General features: G+C 44.6%; 1 protein-coding gene across 7 annotated transcripts in view; it reads left to right on the top strand.

The window, feature by feature from the left end:
• The first annotated feature begins 6,696 nt into the window (after positions 1 to 6,696).
• Positions 6,697 to 17,288, top strand: part of tanc2b (tetratricopeptide repeat, ankyrin repeat and coiled-coil containing 2b) — a 245,556-nt gene continuing 234,964 nt past the window's right edge. For all 7 annotated transcript variants that reach the window (XM_070545727.1, XM_070545731.1, XM_070545732.1 and 4 more), the window contains exon 1: positions 6,697 to 7,150. The gene's annotated coding sequence lies outside the window, so the exon portion shown is untranslated. The remainder of the gene's footprint in view (positions 7,151 to 17,288) is intronic.

Below are 17,288 nucleotides of genomic sequence, written 5' to 3'. Positions count from 1 at the left end.
CAGATATGCCCTACCAATTGGTTGAGCAGGCAGGCAAAGGGTTGAGGGACGCATTTCACTCAACATCAGCATGATTCTGGAGACCAATGTCCAGGAATCAGTGACAAAGCTGAAGCTGCACCAGGGCTGGATCTTTCAACAATTTATACAGGAAAATCATGAAGATTAATGCTGCCCAAACTTTCACATCCCACTGTAGAGATTTTCACCATTGTTGCTCAGCACCTCAACTTGCAATTTGATGATTAACAAGATTCCCAGTCCCTTCACTGGCCACACAGCCCCAAAGCATGATGGAACAACTGCATGTTTTACTGTAGGCAGCAGGTGTTTTACAGTCTCCCTGGGGCCCCTGCGCTCTGAGGCAGCTCCTGGATCTCTGGGGCTTGGAGCTCCCTCCATCTCCTACACATCTTTGGGGGCAGATCTGTGGCCCCCCACACTCTCTATTGGACGCTCCTATAGAGGAACCTTACATATACAAGCACGTGAACGCACACAGGTGCTCACATGGTGCTCTCATAAGTATGGACTTGGGCATTTTCAACACATGTCTTAAGGCTGAGGCTGGCACTAAATGCACTGTGATATATTGTTGTGTGATTGTTCAGCAAAACAATGTTGATTTTACTTTTCCTCAACAGGTTGACACAGTGATACCTTGCTCTTGTATTGTTGTGTGTCCCCCTTTTTTTGTTTTTCTCATTCTGCAGGTCTAGAAGCAGACTCTTGTTCATCATTGATTGTTTATTTTTGTAGACCCCCCCCCCCCCATCTTCCTTTTGTCTCTTCCTTTTTCTCCCACATCTGTCTCTGTATCTGGCTCTAAAGTCAGATAAAGACTTGATCAGCCTAATTTCTACGAAACAGTTCAGTAAAATAGGCTATTTAATGAAAAAGACACAATCTGTCATTTTAAGACTTTATTGGCCAGAAGAAAACGTTTCATTTGATCCAACATGTCAGCTTACACATTATGCTTAATAATAATAATAATAATAATACATTTTATTTCAAAGCGCCTTTCAGGACACCCAAGGTCACTTTACACAAAACACGTAATAAAATACAATAAAACAATAATAAAACCCAAAGAAGAAAAAACAGAGAGAAACATTTCAATAAAATCAGAGGTTGTAGGCAGATTTAAACATATGTGTTTTGAGTTTTGATTGGAAAAGGGTAAAACTGTCGATGTTCCTGATGTCTGGGGGAAGTGAGTTCCAGAGTCGAGGAGCAGAGCGGCTGAAAGCTCTGCTCCCCATGGTAGCGAGACGGGCAGAAGGAACCGCAAGATGGATGGAAGAAGAAGATCTGAGTGAACGGGACGGGGTGTGAATACTTATAAGGTCTGAGATATATGGAGGAGAGAGGTTGTGGATTGCTTTGAATGTATGGAGGAGAATTTTGAAGATGGGCCTGAATTTAACTGGGAGCCAGTGGAGCTGCTGGAGAACCGGCGTGATGTGGTGAAAGGAAGGGGTTCTGGTGATAATACGGGCTGCTGAATTCTGGACCAGTTGCAGTTTATGAAGGAGTTTGTTGGGGAGACCATAAAGAAGTGAATTGCAATAGTCGAGACGGGAGGTGACGAGGCTGTGGACGAGAATGGCGGCAGTGTGAGGGGTCAGTGAGGGACGAAGACGGTTTATGGAACGTAGATGGAAGTATGCTGACCGAATTAAGTTATTAATGTGAGCCTGAAAAGAAAGGGAGCTGTCGAGAATGACACCCAGACTCTTGACATGAGGTGAGGGGGAGACTGTGGCACTGTCAATAGTTAAAGAAAAGCTGTCAGATGTTGAGAGGGTGGAGTTAGTGCCAACTAGAAGAAGTTCAGTTTTATTGCCGTTGAGTTTGAGGAAATTAGAGGTGAACCATGATTTGATTTCAGAGAGGCAGAGTGTAAGGGAGGATGGTGGGAGAGTTGAGTTGGGCTTACTGGAAATGTAGAGCTGGGTGTCATCTGCAAAGCAGTGAAACTGGATATTGAATTTGCGGAAGATTTTGCCGATAGGGAGGAGATATACTATGAAGAGGAGGGGCCCCAGGACAGAGCCCTGGGGCACACCTGACTTGACTGGGGAGGGTTCTGAGGTAAAGGATTTTAACTGGATGAACTGAGTGCGGCCAGTAAGGTAAGATTGAAACCAGCGGAGGGGGGTGTGAGTGATGCCTAAGGAATAGAGTCTATTAAGGAGGATGGGATGAGAAATGGTGTCAAAGGCCGCACTCAGATCGAGGAGAATAAGAATAGAGATTAAACCAGAATCAGCAGCAATGAGTAGGTCGTTAGTGATCTTGATGAGAGCTGTTTCTGTGCTGTGGTGGGGACGGAAGCCAGACTGAAACTGTTCATAAAGGTTATTGCGGGTGAGATGTGAATGGAGCTGAGATGCAACAGTTTTCTCAAGGACTTTGGAAATGAAGGGAAGATGGGAAATGGGACGGAGGTTATTGAAATCATTGGGATCTAAACCAGGTTTTTTTAGAATAGGGCTGACTGAAGCGGATTTGAATAGGGATGGGACCGTACCAGAGGATAGTGAGGAATGAATAATGGCTGTTATAAAAGGGAGCAGAGAAGAAAGGCAGGATTTAACTAAAACAGTTGGAATAGGGTCCAGTTGACAGGTGGAAGGTTTGGATTTGGTGATGTAATCTAATATTTCTGAGGGATGGGGAAGTTCAAAGGAGGAGAACGGAATGGTGGGTTCAAATAAATCAGGAGAGGGAGGGGAGGAATGAGGTAAAGAGAGATGGATTCTATTGACCTTCTCATTAAAAAACTGAAGGAGAGAGTTACAGGTTTCTGAAGAGTAAAGATGGATGGGTAAGGAGTCGGGAGGCTGAAAAATGCTGTTCATGATGGAAAATAATGTTTTAGTGTTGCTGGAGTTGGACGAGATGAGACCGGAGTAATACTGAGATTTGGCATGGGAGATGGAGTCCTTGTAGAGAGAAATCTGAGCAGAATATAAGTCTTTATGGATGGTGAGACCGGTTTTCTTGTAGAGTCTTTCAAGCCTCCGGTTGGTAGCTTTCAAGGAGCGAAGGGCAGGGGTGAACCATGGAGCAGACCGAGTAAAATATACAGAGCGGGATTTGATGGGAGCAAATGAATTAAGGATAGAAACCAGACCGTTATTGTACTGAATGACAAGATCATCGGGAGTAGAGGACAAGTTAGGGGTCAAGGTGGCAAAACTGGAGGACAGGGAGGCTAGATCAATGTCCTTAATATTACGAAAAGAAATGATACGTGGTGACTTGATGATGGAGAGACGGAGGGGAACAGAAAAGGAGATGAGGAAGTGGTCCGTGAAAGGGAGCGGGTCAGCTGTACAGTTGGAGGGGGTCAGGCCGGAGCAGCAGATTAAATCCAGGGTGTGACCTTTAATGTGAGTGGGAAAATTGGCATATTGATGAAAACTGAGGCTGTCCAAAGATGAGGAGAAGTCTTTGCTGAGGGGGAGGGCCATATTGTCCATATGAATATTAAAATCACCAAGTAAAATTACATTTGGGGAAAGGGCGGACAGATGGGATAAAAGAGCAGAGAGTTCATTTAAAAACTCAGGGCTGAACTTGGGGGGACGATAAACAGTGACAATTATTGTGGGGGTCGGGCCGGAGAGTTGACAGGCGAGGCATTCCAGAGTGGTGAGAGGAGGAAGGTTTACGGGAAGGACCTTCCAAGTCTCGCGATACAGTATCGCGAGACCACCGCCGCGGCCCGACCCACGGGGTTTGGAGAGGTAAACAAATCCGGGAGGAGTACAGTCATTGAGTTGTGAGAAATCGCTGGGTTGTTGCCATGTTTCGTTCAGACAAAGAAAGTCTAGCTTATGGTCACTGATGGTATCTTGGAGGAGATGTCCTTTACCAGAGAGGGAGCGAATGTTGAGAAGACCAAAATTAGCAGTGCGGAAGTCCCTGGCGACAGGAGCATTAGTCCGACTAGCCAGCCGGGCTAACACGCTGGAGTCGGCAGCTCGGCAGGTATTCCTGGGTAGCCGCCGGCTAGTCGTGGACCAGAAGGAGGGTATTCCTTTGGAGCCGTCGAGATGGAGGTTCCGCCGGGACCCCCGATGGATATACCGACGGCGAGGCTGGAAGGTGATGTCGGGGAAGAGGCACAGAGCTGGTGGTGGAGATCCGGAGTAGCGAAAGCGGAGGTTGAAGAGCTCCGCCGCCGAGTACTGGAGAAGGCCATCCACGGACAGAAGAATGAGCGACAGGATGATCCAGGCCAGTGCGAGGCACACAGAAATCCTGCTGGACCACATTATGGAGTGGAGCAGGGAGGTGGTGATGTGCAACCAGAACGCAAGCTGAGCAGGTAGGTGAAAATGAGTTTTCACCGACACAGGGATGTGACCAGGGTGAAAAAGAAGAAAAAAAAATACAAAAAGTTTGTTTGCCAGCGAGCAGCGGCAGCGAGACGCGCCAGCGTTCACTCAACCGGAACCGGAACTTAACAGACAGACAGACAGACAGATAGATAGATAGATAGATAGATAGATAGATAGATAGATAGATAGATAGACAGACAGACAGACAGACAGACAGACAGATAGATAGATAGATAGATAGATAATAGATAGATAGATAGATAGATGATAGATAGATAGATAGATAGATAGATAGATAGATAGATAGATAGATAGATAGATAGATAGATAGATAGATAGATATAGATAGATAGATAGATATAGATAGATAGATAGATAGATAGATAGATAGATAGATAGATAGATAGATAATAGATAGATAGATAGATAGACAGACAGACAGATAGATAGATAGATAGATAGATAGATAGATAGATAGATAGATAGATAGATAGATAGATAGATAGATATAGATAGATAGATAGATAGATAGATAGATAGATAGATAGACAGACAGACAGACAGACAGACAGACAGACAGACAGACAGATAGATAGATAGATAATAGATAGATAGATAGATAGATAGATAGATAGATAGATAGATAGATAGATATAGATAGATAGATAGATAGATAGATAGATAGATAGATAGACAGACAGACAGACAGACAGACAGACAGACAGATAGATAGATAGATAGATAGATAGATAGATAGATAGATAGATAGATAGATAGATAGATAGATAGATAGATATAGATAGATAGATAGATAGATAGATAGATAGACAGACAGACAGACAGACAGACAGACAGATAGATAGATAGATAGATAATAGATAGATAGATAGATAGATAGATGATAGATAGATAGATAGATAGATAGATAGATAGATAGACAGACAGACAGACAGACAGACAGATAGATAGATAGATAGATAGATAGATAGATAGATAGATAGATAGATAGATAATAGATAGATAGATAGATAGATAGATAGATAGACAGACAGACAGATAGATAGATAGATAGATAGATAGATAGATAGATAGATAGATAGATAGACAGACAGACAGACAGACAGACAGACAGACAGACAGACAGACAGACAGATAGACAGATAGATAATAGATAGATAGATAGATAGATAGATAGAGATATAGATATAGATAGATAGATAGATAGATAGATAGATAGATAGATAGATAGATAGATAGATAGATAGATAGATAGATGATAGATAGATAGATAGATAGATAGATAGATAGATAGATAGATAGATAGATAGATAGATAGATAGATAGATGATACTTTCATTAACAGACACAATGGTTCAAAATAAAAAATAACAAAAGAGATAATACAATTAAATACAATAAAATAAAATTCTCATCCAACATATGGATGTGGAGTCTAGAAAAAAATAGACTGAATAAACTATCTGGTGCTCTGCTTCCAGATCTGCATCACAGCTGGTGTAAATGCTCTGATTGGACTCAATGATTCTGATTTATGTGAAACTGGACCACATTCATTCTGCATTCAGTGTTGAATAAGGCTTCATGCCCTCTCTCAGTAGCAGAGCAACATGCAGCTGCTCTAGTTTTCCTTCATGTTGTTATTCAAGCCTTTTTGCTCTTTTGACTGATAAAAGTTGAGTTTATTATTCATCTGGGCAGGAATGGGCCATGTGGCCTAAAATCTGTACCCCGATACATTATTTTCTTCTGTTTCTACAAGTCAAAATAATGGTTTAGAACGTTCTCACATGAAATGAAGCAGAAAAAAATGTATAGAATGTACATTGACCGTTTAAAACTAATAAAAATACAAAACCTTTCAAATATTTTCTATGTTGTGTCATGATTCTATTCTAAACAATGCAACTTAAAAAGCACTCACAAACCACTAGGGGTAGCATTCTCCATGTTGGGAAGCACTGGTCAATGTGGAGCATAGCACCTATCTTTCCATGATATGTCGTGATATTTTTTTTGTCTGTCTCAATTAAAATGGTACTGCATATTATATTTTAGTTTAAAAATAGTAAGTTATTTGATTTCATTAGATTTTATACATTGTTTTCAAGTTTAAAGTTTCTGTTGAGTGCGCAGCCACGGGAACAACCACTTCCTGCTCTAACATGTCCGTTTGCGTTTTTACTGGTTTGATTTGAATCTATAAATAAAAATATATATATATTACATTTATGGTGATTATTTTCAGACACGATGTTTTGCAAGCCACATCAGGTAAAGTGCTACACAGTTTTTAATTTTATTTTGAAAGTTAGAGCCGGAAGTGCTGTTATTTGGTTTGACCCAGAGTGGCAACCGTGGGAGAGCTCCATGTTGCGGCGCTGCGTGGCAGTGGGCACGGATCTCATCCACGGCTGAAACCCGGTGAAGGGCCCCGGTCATTGGCACCTCCAGCAGAAGCCGCCGTGGGTCTCTGTCCGATTCCGGGCACAGCTACCTGCTGCAGAGCCGCGCGTTTGCGCGAGAGCACCCGGGGGGGGTCGCCACCGTGACTTCTTCCTGCGTTTCGGGCTAAATGTGCTCGCTTTGATATCGGTGCGGTTATTTCTAGAGTCCACTCGCTGTTTTCGGGGCAACTGCAAACGTGCTCGGGTGATTTGGACGCACCGAGCAGCCGCACGGACCTGACGGCGCGCTGCGGCGGAACCGGATCATCAGAGGAACCGTGAATGTGATGTCAAAGCTGGGCAGAAAAAACAAAGGTTCGAGTAGATAAGGTAAACAACTGGCTTTCCCCCCTGCAGCTACTTTTCCTCTCTAGTTCTCTCTCAGCTACTCCTTTTTATGTATGATTTTATTTAATGACAAAGTTTAAATAAATGTGTTTTTTTGGATGTCAGGCTGAAACAGGCAAGCGTGTCATCTACAACGCTTACATCTTCCTGCTGCTCATAGGCAAATCCCATCCACTCAGCATAAGCCAGTAAACATTCCCAGTAGTGTTTAATGAGATGGACTTAGCTGCTCCTTTGAAGACAATAAGAAGCATTTTTCTGAGCTCATATGTGATTCTTTTGTGCAAAACTCATCTACCCAAATCCTGCTACCCCCCTCACTGTTCTTCAGTCTTACGCTTCAGATCAATGCTGAATTCTTCTCAAATTCAGATACATCTTCTAATTCTATAACGTAAATCCTACATGTGTGTGTGTGTGGGTGGGGTGGGGGGGTGGGGGGTGTTAGGGTGCCCACCCAGATGACAAGCTGTCCATAAAATGAGGAGGTTTATGTAGAAGAAGCTGTTCCTACTTGTGTAGCTCCAGGCCAGCATCTACCTCTCAGTGCACAGCCTATTATCTGACATCTGGTCCCTCTTTGACGGAGACTTATGTGGTAATAGTATGTTTCAGCAAAGACAGTTAATCTGTGTAATGCCTGTTGTTTGGTTGGGGAAAACACTTATTTTCCTTTGATCGCCATTTGGCATTTAATTCATTCTGAAACTGATTTGAACACCGAATGTGTTGATTCTTGGCTATATGTAAATATTTTTAAGCTGAAATGTACCAGTTTTAGCAAAACATTCCTCATAGTAGTTGTTGAGATTTGTAGTAGGACTTTTGCATGAGGCTTGAGGTGCCTGCTACGTTTTTATTAAAGTTCTTGGTTGTCATCCCGGCTCAGCGCAGATGAAAGACTCACCCTCAAAGCCTTCTCTTATCACACCACTGACTCTTCTTTTGCTTCTCCCCTTCTACCTCTCTCTCCTGACACATCTGTGCTCATCGCTTTGCGTACATTTTCCATTATGAGATCACAATGTTATCCTCCTTTTCTGTAGATGTCCAGACCAAAAGTTTTAGTCTCCTAGTGCTTATCTCTCTGTGTCGGTGGGGGCAGTGACAAGACCTTGTTTTCCACAGTTTGAGCCAACGCAGTCCCTTCTTTTCATGCTCACTGACAGGCCCAAGGTCTAAACAAAGAGATTCCGGAGCAGAAAAGCGGATTTCGCACAAAACCAACCTGACATAAAACTGCCTTCAGTCTTTCACTGCACAGTCTGAATAAAACATGATTCCTCGCATCTTTAAATCTAAATCGACTCTGTAAATTGAGCGTGTCGCTGCCGAACAGGTCAGATGTAAACCACAACAGGTTGTTTTCATTGTTCTGATTCATTTCACACCAAATTATCTCAACATGAAACTCAAACACGTGTCTATGTGGCAAAAGCGAATCCTTTGTTCCGTTTGAAACATGAAAACAGTTGTTGGCTGGTCTAAGTTAGGTGCTATTATTTTTACTTGCAAACCATAACCAAAGCAATTATCAAGATGAATTAATGCTTAAACATCACCAAAGCTTCACCACAATAGGAAATTGTAAACAGACTGTTTTCACCCATTTTATTTGTTTTAAATGTATCCTCCATCTGTCCTCTTTGCCCAAATGACTTTTAGATGAGAAGATTGCATTTCAGAGACTGATCCCGTAAGAATCTGTGGAATAGGTATGCCTTTTTATCACTGAGGTACACAGAGTTAACATAATGTGTTAAATTCATGGAAAGCAACAGGCTTCTTTTTTTATTTACTGTAAAAAGGTCATGCTCGTTTCACGTCTGCTAGTGAAACATGCCTGTTTGGTTACCAGGGTGACAGAGGCTTGCCCTAGGAGGGGGTAATAACACTACCGTCTCTATCAAAAGCTTTGAGATTTGGACTACAATTAGAGTTCTAAAGTTACATAAAAACATTTTTTCTTCATTGTATGAAACAAACAGCTCTCCATGCAAACAGTCACTGATATAACCATGCCACACCAGTAGGTGGTGATTAAGTTTAGTGAGCCTGTATGATGCCAGAGCTTGGTCCGCGTTGCGGGTAAGTTGGCTCTTTTCTGGTGAGACCCGGTCTCCGCCAAGGCTGCCCTTTGTCATCAATTTTGTTTATAACCATTATGGACAGGATTTTTAATAGGGGTGCAGCGCATATGTGGCCACCAAAAATTTTCATTCTGATAACCCAAAAATGCATTTTTGGTTTTCGGCTTAAAGAACTGAATCTGCAGTGCAGCCAGTACTCAAGAAACGACATAATAGCCAGCATGTCTTCGGTGTGGACTTATTTCACTTTCTCATAGAAAGAACAACAGATAGCTTTTTGCAAAACATGCAATGCTGAAACTTCAAGAGGGGGTGCATCTACAAAGCGTTTCTCTATGTCTGAAACTACAATTTGTTGTGATTCTTTTTGGGCTGCTCTAAAAATACCCTAAACCTATCTCAGTGTTTTTGGTGCCTAACTAAACAAAAAACGAATACCTAAATGTTGGATGAGAATTTTATTGTATTGTATTATCTCTTTTATTATTTTTTATTTTTGGACCATTGTGTCTGGTAATGAAAGTCTATCTATCTATCTATCTATCATCTATGTCTGTCTGTCTGTCTGTCTGTCTGTCTGTCTGTCCGTCCGTCCGTCCGTCCGTCCGTCCGTCCGTCCGTCCAGCTGACATGTTGGATCAAGTGAAACGCTTTCTTCTGGCCTATAAAGTCTTAAAATGACAGATTGGGGCTTTTTCATTAAAGACCCTATTTTACTGAACTGTGTGTAGAAATTAGGCTGATCAAGTCTATCTGTCTTAAAAGCCAAACTAAGTGGCCCCACTGTTTTGTATTAAGCTCTGTGGAATGTTGTTACAAAGGTGTTGTCTAAATTTGGATTAAATCATACTAAATCTACACACCTCGCTTTTATTTGGCTTTTTCAGTGAGTGATTGGTTTGATATTTTCCATTCATGTATTTTAGAGAAAGAGTCAAAAAGATTAGTTAGTTAAAAACTGTTTACATCGAATGAAGGTGTAAGAATTTGAGCAAAAGAAAATAAAGAAACTTGTCATTCTGAAACATGTGAATACTCCAACTTGTGTCAGCCGTTGATTTTTCTCAGTTAATCCAAAAGCTGAAATCTTTAAGCAGACCCGGATTCTCCGGGGGGCTAAAAGCCAGACTTCTCAATGTGGAGGATCATTGATTAAATCAACAGAGGACTGATTGAGGCATTTAAAATGGCTAAATAACCCATTAAATTAGAGAATAATTTGCCTTAACAATGCTTTGTCAAACAGAAGTGTAGATTTTGAGGAGTGTAAAGTGTTGTGTTCTTGATAGCAGCTGGAGTTAATTATAAAACTCCTAAATGCTCAAGAATGTGTTCATCTCTGAAATAGCAGTCAAAGGTTTGCTGTTGAGCCGTAGAAGATCTGTATGTGTGTGTGGATCCACAATCAATCCAAACACCTCTGGGTGTTGCATTCTGACTCTTATCAGCTCTAGAAATGTGGAGTTATTTCCTGTTTAGAGAATAAAGGTGTCATCCTCTGGGATGTTTTGATTAATTTCACTCTTTGGGTTTTCTCCTTAATAATTTGGAAAAAATGGTAAAAGAAAAACCTGCTGGAAAAATGCTCAGCAGTGTGTACATGTGTGTGTGTGTGTGTGTGTGTGTGTGTGTGTGTGTGTGTGTGTGTGTGTGTGTGTGTGTGTGTGTATGTATGTATGTATGTATGTATGTATGTGTATGTGTGCACGCGCGTGCACTATAGGTGCGAAATCATCAGTTCAGCAAAAAAAAAAAAAAACTGCAGCACAGAGGGAATTATAATTGATATTTTGGACATAATTTATTTCCTTCTCTGCTGGTAACTTAATTTATGCCCCTAGAGTAGGCAAGGCAATCATGTTAGAAATTGCAAGCTAAAGCGGACCACAGGATAGCAGTTTTGTCCATACTGTGGATTTTGTTCCCCAAGTCTCTAAATGTACCTGTATTTTTCTTTTCTTCTCATTCAGGGCTTAACGATAGATGACACCTTGTTATTTGGAGCTTTATGAATAAAACGGAGTGTTATCACCACGGCTGTGGCCTCTAACATGTAGAAAAATTGCAGATCTGGATATTCCAGTTCGGCTTTGAAACACAGAAATTGCCTCATTTGGAAGAAATGATGGGAGCATGAACTCCTCTAATGAGAGACAGATTCTCTTCATGCGTGTCTCGTCTCTTCCTCGAGTTTCTTTGATTAGATACGCACCGAGACGAGGAGGAGGCATTTTCTTAGCGATTCCTTGGTTCTTGTTAGTGACCCAACTTGGAGGGAAGCAGGATTGTTTCATCTTGGCCTTTCTGCTTCTCTCTGAGAAAACTAATGCTATGGTTAGCCACTGCTTTTCTTTTGTCTCCTCTTCTGCTGGGAGTTGGTGACATTCATTGAGTGCTGATGAGTGGAGTTTGATCACTTTGGCTTAGACAAGTGTGTTACAGTACAAACCTGCCTTTTGTTGCTAGGTGGTGCTGTCATTGCTCGTGTTGTTAGCCACAAATGCATCATGTAGATATTTATGGCTTTGGTTTTCCAGAAGGAGTTCAACAAAACCACAACGACAGTGCTGCAGTGATGCTGTCTGAAAAATGTCTATGATTTTCTAAACAGAAAGGGTTTAAGGAAAGGTGCTGTTAGACTGTTTTCTTTTACATCTTGTTGTCTGCTTCTCTTCAAAGGGTTTGGATATTCATCTTCAACAAGAATCTAGCAGCTCAGCCTAAAAATACATCACCGGATCAAAGAGCTCCAGTGTTTTGGGCGTCTATGATATGTAGACCTAGTTTTTGTTTTTGAACAGTTGGTGGGAGCAACACATCAGCATGTATTTTTTTGGTAAATATACATGCTGTTTGGGTTGTTTTTAGCTCCGCTGTGCTTGTTTGTGGTAAAAAGATTCATTCAGCAGGAACCACTGGTTACTGATTCATACCTCAGAGGTTTAAGTGTGACACAACCTGCTATTTTAACTCTAACTAAAGTATTAAGGAAAAGTCAGTAAATAGTTTTTTGTTGTGTTTTTAAAATTTAAATCCATGTTTGCCCTTGACGACGTTTAATGACTGATCTCGTCTCGTCTCGTCTCGTCTCGTCTTCCTCCGCTTATCCGGGTCCGGGTCGCGGGGGCAGCATCCCAACTAGGGAGCTCCAGGCCGTCCTCTCCCCGGCCTTGTCCACCAGCTCCTCCGGCAGGACCCCAAGGCGTTCCCGGACCAGATTGGAGATGTAACCTCTCCAACGTGTCCTGGGTCGACCCGGGGGCCTTCTGCCGGCAGGACATGCCCGAAACACCTCCCCGGGGAGGCGTCCAGGAGGCATCCTGACCAGATGCCCAAACCACCTCAACTGGCTCCTTTCGATCCGGAGGAGCAGCGGTTCTACTCCGAGTCCCTCCCGAATGTCCGAGCTCCTCACCCTATCTCTAAGGCTGAGCCCGGCCACCCTACGGAGGAAACTCATTTCGGCCGCTTGTATCCGCGATCTCGTTCTTTCGGTCATTACCCAAAGCTCATGACCATAGGTGAGGATTGGGACGTAGATCGACCGGTAAATCGAGAGCCTGGCTTTCTGGCTCAGCTCCCTCTTCCCCACGACAGATCGGCTCAGCGTCCGCATCACTGCAGACGCCGAACCAATCCGCCTGTCGATCTCCCGATCCCTCCTACCCTCACTCGTGAACAAGACCCCGAGATACTTAAACTCCTCCACTTGAGGTAGGACCTCTCCCCCGACCCGGAGGTGGCAAGCCACCCTTTTCCGGTCGAGAACCATGGTCTCAGATTTGGAGGTGCTGATCCTCATCCCAGCCGCTTCACATTCGGCCGCGAACCTACCCAGCAAGAGCTGAAGGTCAGAGCTGGATGAAGCTAGGAGGACCACATCATCCGCAAATAGCAGAGACGAGATTCTCCTGCCACCAAACTCGACACACTCCACACCACGGCTGCGTCTAGAAATTCTGTCCATAAAAGTGATGAACAGAACCGGTGACAAAGGGCAGCCCTGGCGGAGTCCAACCCTCACTGGGAACAGGTCCGACTTACTACCGGCTATGCGGACCAAACTCACGCTCCTCTGGTAAAGGGACTGAATGGCCCTTAACAGAAAGCCACCCACCCCATACTCCTGGAGCGTCCCCCACAGGGTGCCCCTGGGGACACGGTCATAAGCCTTCTCCAAATCCACAAAACACATGTGGATTGGTTGGGCAAACTCCCATGCCCCCTCCATCACCCTTGCAAGGGTATAGAGCTGGTCCACAGTTCCACGGCCAGGACGAAAACCACATTGCTCCTCCTCTATCTGAGATTCAACTATCGATCGGACCCTCCTCTCCAGTACCTTGGCGTAGACCTTTCCAGGGAGGCTGAGGAGTGTGATCCCCCTATAGTTGGAACACACCCTCAGGTCACCCTTCTTAAAGATGGGGACCACCACCCCGGTCTGCCACTCCCTAGGAACTGCCCCCGATGACCACGCAATGTTGTAGAGACGTGTCAACCATGACAGCCCTACAACATCCATAGCCTTGAGATACCCAGGACGAACCTCATCCGCCCCCGGGGCTCCGCCGCTGTGTAGTTGTTTGACTACCTCAGCAACTTCTGCCCCCGAGATCGGACAGTCCATCCCCAGGCCTCCCAGCTCTGGTTCCTCCTCGGAATGCGCATTGGTGGGATTGAGGAGCTCCTCAAAGTATTCCTTCCACCGTCCGACTATAGCCTCAGTTGACGTCAGCAGCTCCCCATCCCCACTGTAAACAGTGTGAGCGAGTTGCTGCCTTCCTCTCCTGAGGCGCCGGACAGTTTGCCAGAACCTCTTTGGAGCCGATCGATAGTCTTTCTCCATGGCCTCACCAAACTCCTCCCACGCCCGAGATTTTGCCTCGGCAACTGCCACTGCTGCACCCCGCTTGGCTATCCGGTACCTGTCTGCTGCCTCCGGAGACCCACAGACCAGCCACGCCCTGTAGGCCTCCTTCTTCAGCCTGACGGCTCCCCGAACCTCTGGTGTCCACCAGCGGGTACGGGGGTTGCCACCACGACTGGCACCAGCCACCTTACGGCCACAGCTAGCAACAGCCGCCTCGACAATCGCAGAGTGGAACAAGGCCCACTCGGACTCAATGTCCCCCACTGCTCTCGGGACGTGGTCAAAGCTCTGCCGGAGGTGGGAGTTGAAGACCGTCTTGACAGGTTCTTCTGCCAGGCGTTCCCAGCAGACCCTCACTATGCGTTTGGGTCTGCCAGGTCTACGCGGCATGTTCCCTTGCCATCTGATCCAACTCACCACCAGGTGGTGATCAGTTGACAGCTCCGCCCCTCTCTTCACTCGGGTGTCCAAAACATACGGCCGCAGGTCAGATGATACGACTACAAAATCTATCATCGACCTGTGACCTAGGCTGCCCTGGTACCAAGTGTACCGGTGGGCATCCTTATGTTCGAACATGGTGTTCGTTATGGCCAAACTGCGGCTTGCACAGAAGTCCAATAACAAAACACCGCTCGAGTTCAGATTAGGTGGGCCGTTCCTCCCAATCACACCCCTCCAGGTCAAGCTGTCATTGCCCACGTGAGCATTGAAGTCCCCCAGCAGGACAATGGAGTCCCCTGATGGAGCACTATCTAGCACTCGTCCCAGGGACTCCAAAAAGGGTGGGTACTCTGAACTGATATTTGGCCCATAAGCACAAACAACAGTCAGGACCCGTTCCCCGACCCGAAGGCGCAAGGAAGCTACCCTCTTGTCCCCCGGGGTAAACCCCAACACACAGGCAGAGAGTCTCGGAGCTAACAAAAAGCCAACCCCAGCCCTCCGCCTCTCACCCGGAGCAACTCCAGCAAAGTAGAGTGTCCAACCCCTCTCCAGGTCTCGGGTTCCAGAGCCAATGCAATGTGTCGAGGTGAGTCCGACTATATCTAGCCGGTACCGCTCAACCTCTGCCACAAGCTCCGGCTCCTTCCCCGCCAGCGAGGTGACGTTCCATGTCCCAAAAACTAGTTTTCTTGTCCGGGGATTGGACCGCCAAGGCTCCCGCCTTGGTCTGCCACCCGATTCGCATTGCACCGGACCCTTCATGTTCCTCCTGCGGGTGGTGGGTCCACAGTTGGACGAGCCCATGTATCCGGTTCGGGCTGGGCCCGGCCGGGCCCCATGGGCGAAAGCCCGGCCACCAGGCGCTCGCTCACGGGCCCCAACCCCAGGCCTGGCTCCAGGGTGGGACCCCGGTAACCCTCCGGGCCGGGTACTCCGACTCTTCATTTTAACCGCCATGAAAGATGACTGATCTACGAATCACAAACCCTGCCAGCAATCTGATACGTTACAAATACACGAGCAGCTCAACCTGATTTGATGCAAGTCAGCTCTCAATCACAATATTGAGATTTAACACAAAACAATAAGACAAAGCAAATGAAAGATGCCATCTCAGTTCACTTGGTAGGGGCCAGTACAGACATACATCAATGCAAGCAATGAATGGCCATTAGGGTAATAATGGGCCATTCCCATCTGTACCGGGTCGGCCCGGGCCGGGTAGCGTAGGTTGTTTACATATCTGGGTGGCCTGGTATTTTTCCGGGCCAACCAAGGCTCATTCTCGGCCCTCTTCTCGAGGGGGTCTGCTTCAGGCCGACCAGGGCCAACACACCCACTGCTGACAGCAAATTCACACCTTCCATTAGAGCAAGCCTCTTATTGGTGGGTAGAATCAGCCCACATGGGCTTAAGACAAGGATGTGTGGAATCAACCGGGCCAGGCTGGGGCCGACTGGGGCTACCCGGCCCGGGCTGACCCGGTACAGATGGGAATGGCCCAAAAGAAACCCTGGTAGCACAACCTCCAGCAAAATAACAAGCACATCAGACTCACTTTCATCACTGGCAATGAATGAAGAGGTAAATGTGTAAAACAACAATTCCATTTTTGGTTCCTTTTAAAACATAGGTGTTTTAAAAAGAACCAAAAATGGAATTAGAAACTAGACATAGTAAGAACATACCAAAGATGTAAAACAACAATGTTTATGAATGGTGAACATTTTGTAACCGTTTTACAAATGAGTTAATGCATTTTGTCCTCATGGGCTCCCATAGAAGGAAACATGGCATCTAATATGGCGTTACCCAGAGACCAACCCCTGCACGCCGCTAAAGATAGGATTGGGTTCTATTTTTTTTTTTGCGAGTCGCTTCTGGGATGGAATTACCGCAGTTAACATAGGGCTAAACAGGAAATCACACACGGTTTCAGTGTAAAATCCTCAGAAATTTTCAAAATAAAAATATTGCAGTGATGCATTTTCGTATATATAAAGCTTACGTGTGACATAACGGCTTATTTACTTACAGCATTTTTCCAGAAGTGCAGCAGAGTGTTTTCATGGCTTTAATCCTGGTAGTGGATAGTAAAAACATCATATGTGACATCAAACGCGATATCCTTTTGTTGGTTTAATGACGGATTTCACAAACAAACCCTAATCTTTGAAGTGTCAATGTATTGTGTGATCTCGCGAGTCGCGAGTTGAGCAAGGAGCATGGCAGAGAAGCTACTTGAGTGCTGTGATTGTTGCAAGTAACCGTTTCACTGCCGTTCTGTGTCGCTTTTGCTTCCAGTGTGCAGTAGGCATAAGACCAACTTCCACGAATTTTAGACCCAAATTTTATGGTTATATGTTACAAAGCCGCCAATATGTTTCAACAACTGGGCATCATTTAATTCATGTTCAACAACATTTCAATGAATATTTCCAGAGATTAACGGTAAAAAACTACACATTGTTTCTTTAAAATTATTGGTAACACTTTACAATAAGGGACCCTTTAATAAAATTACTTGGTGTACTATTAAGCATTAGTAAAATATTTAATAACTATATTATGTAATGCATTGCTAAGCAGAACCCCTCCCCCCCAGCTCTATTGTCTTAACATTAAGGGCCCTTAATAGTTAACAATAACGACAATGTTAATAAAGGGTTGCTTTATTTATTAATGCTTAGTGCAGTAAGTAATGTTAATA

The sequence above is a fragment of the Nothobranchius furzeri genome, chromosome 16 (assembly GCF_043380555.1).
Source record: "Nothobranchius furzeri strain GRZ-AD chromosome 16, NfurGRZ-RIMD1, whole genome shotgun sequence".
Classification (NCBI taxonomy): domain Eukaryota; kingdom Metazoa; phylum Chordata; class Actinopteri; order Cyprinodontiformes; family Nothobranchiidae; genus Nothobranchius; species Nothobranchius furzeri.
This window is presented reverse-complemented; position numbering and strand designations above follow the sequence as displayed.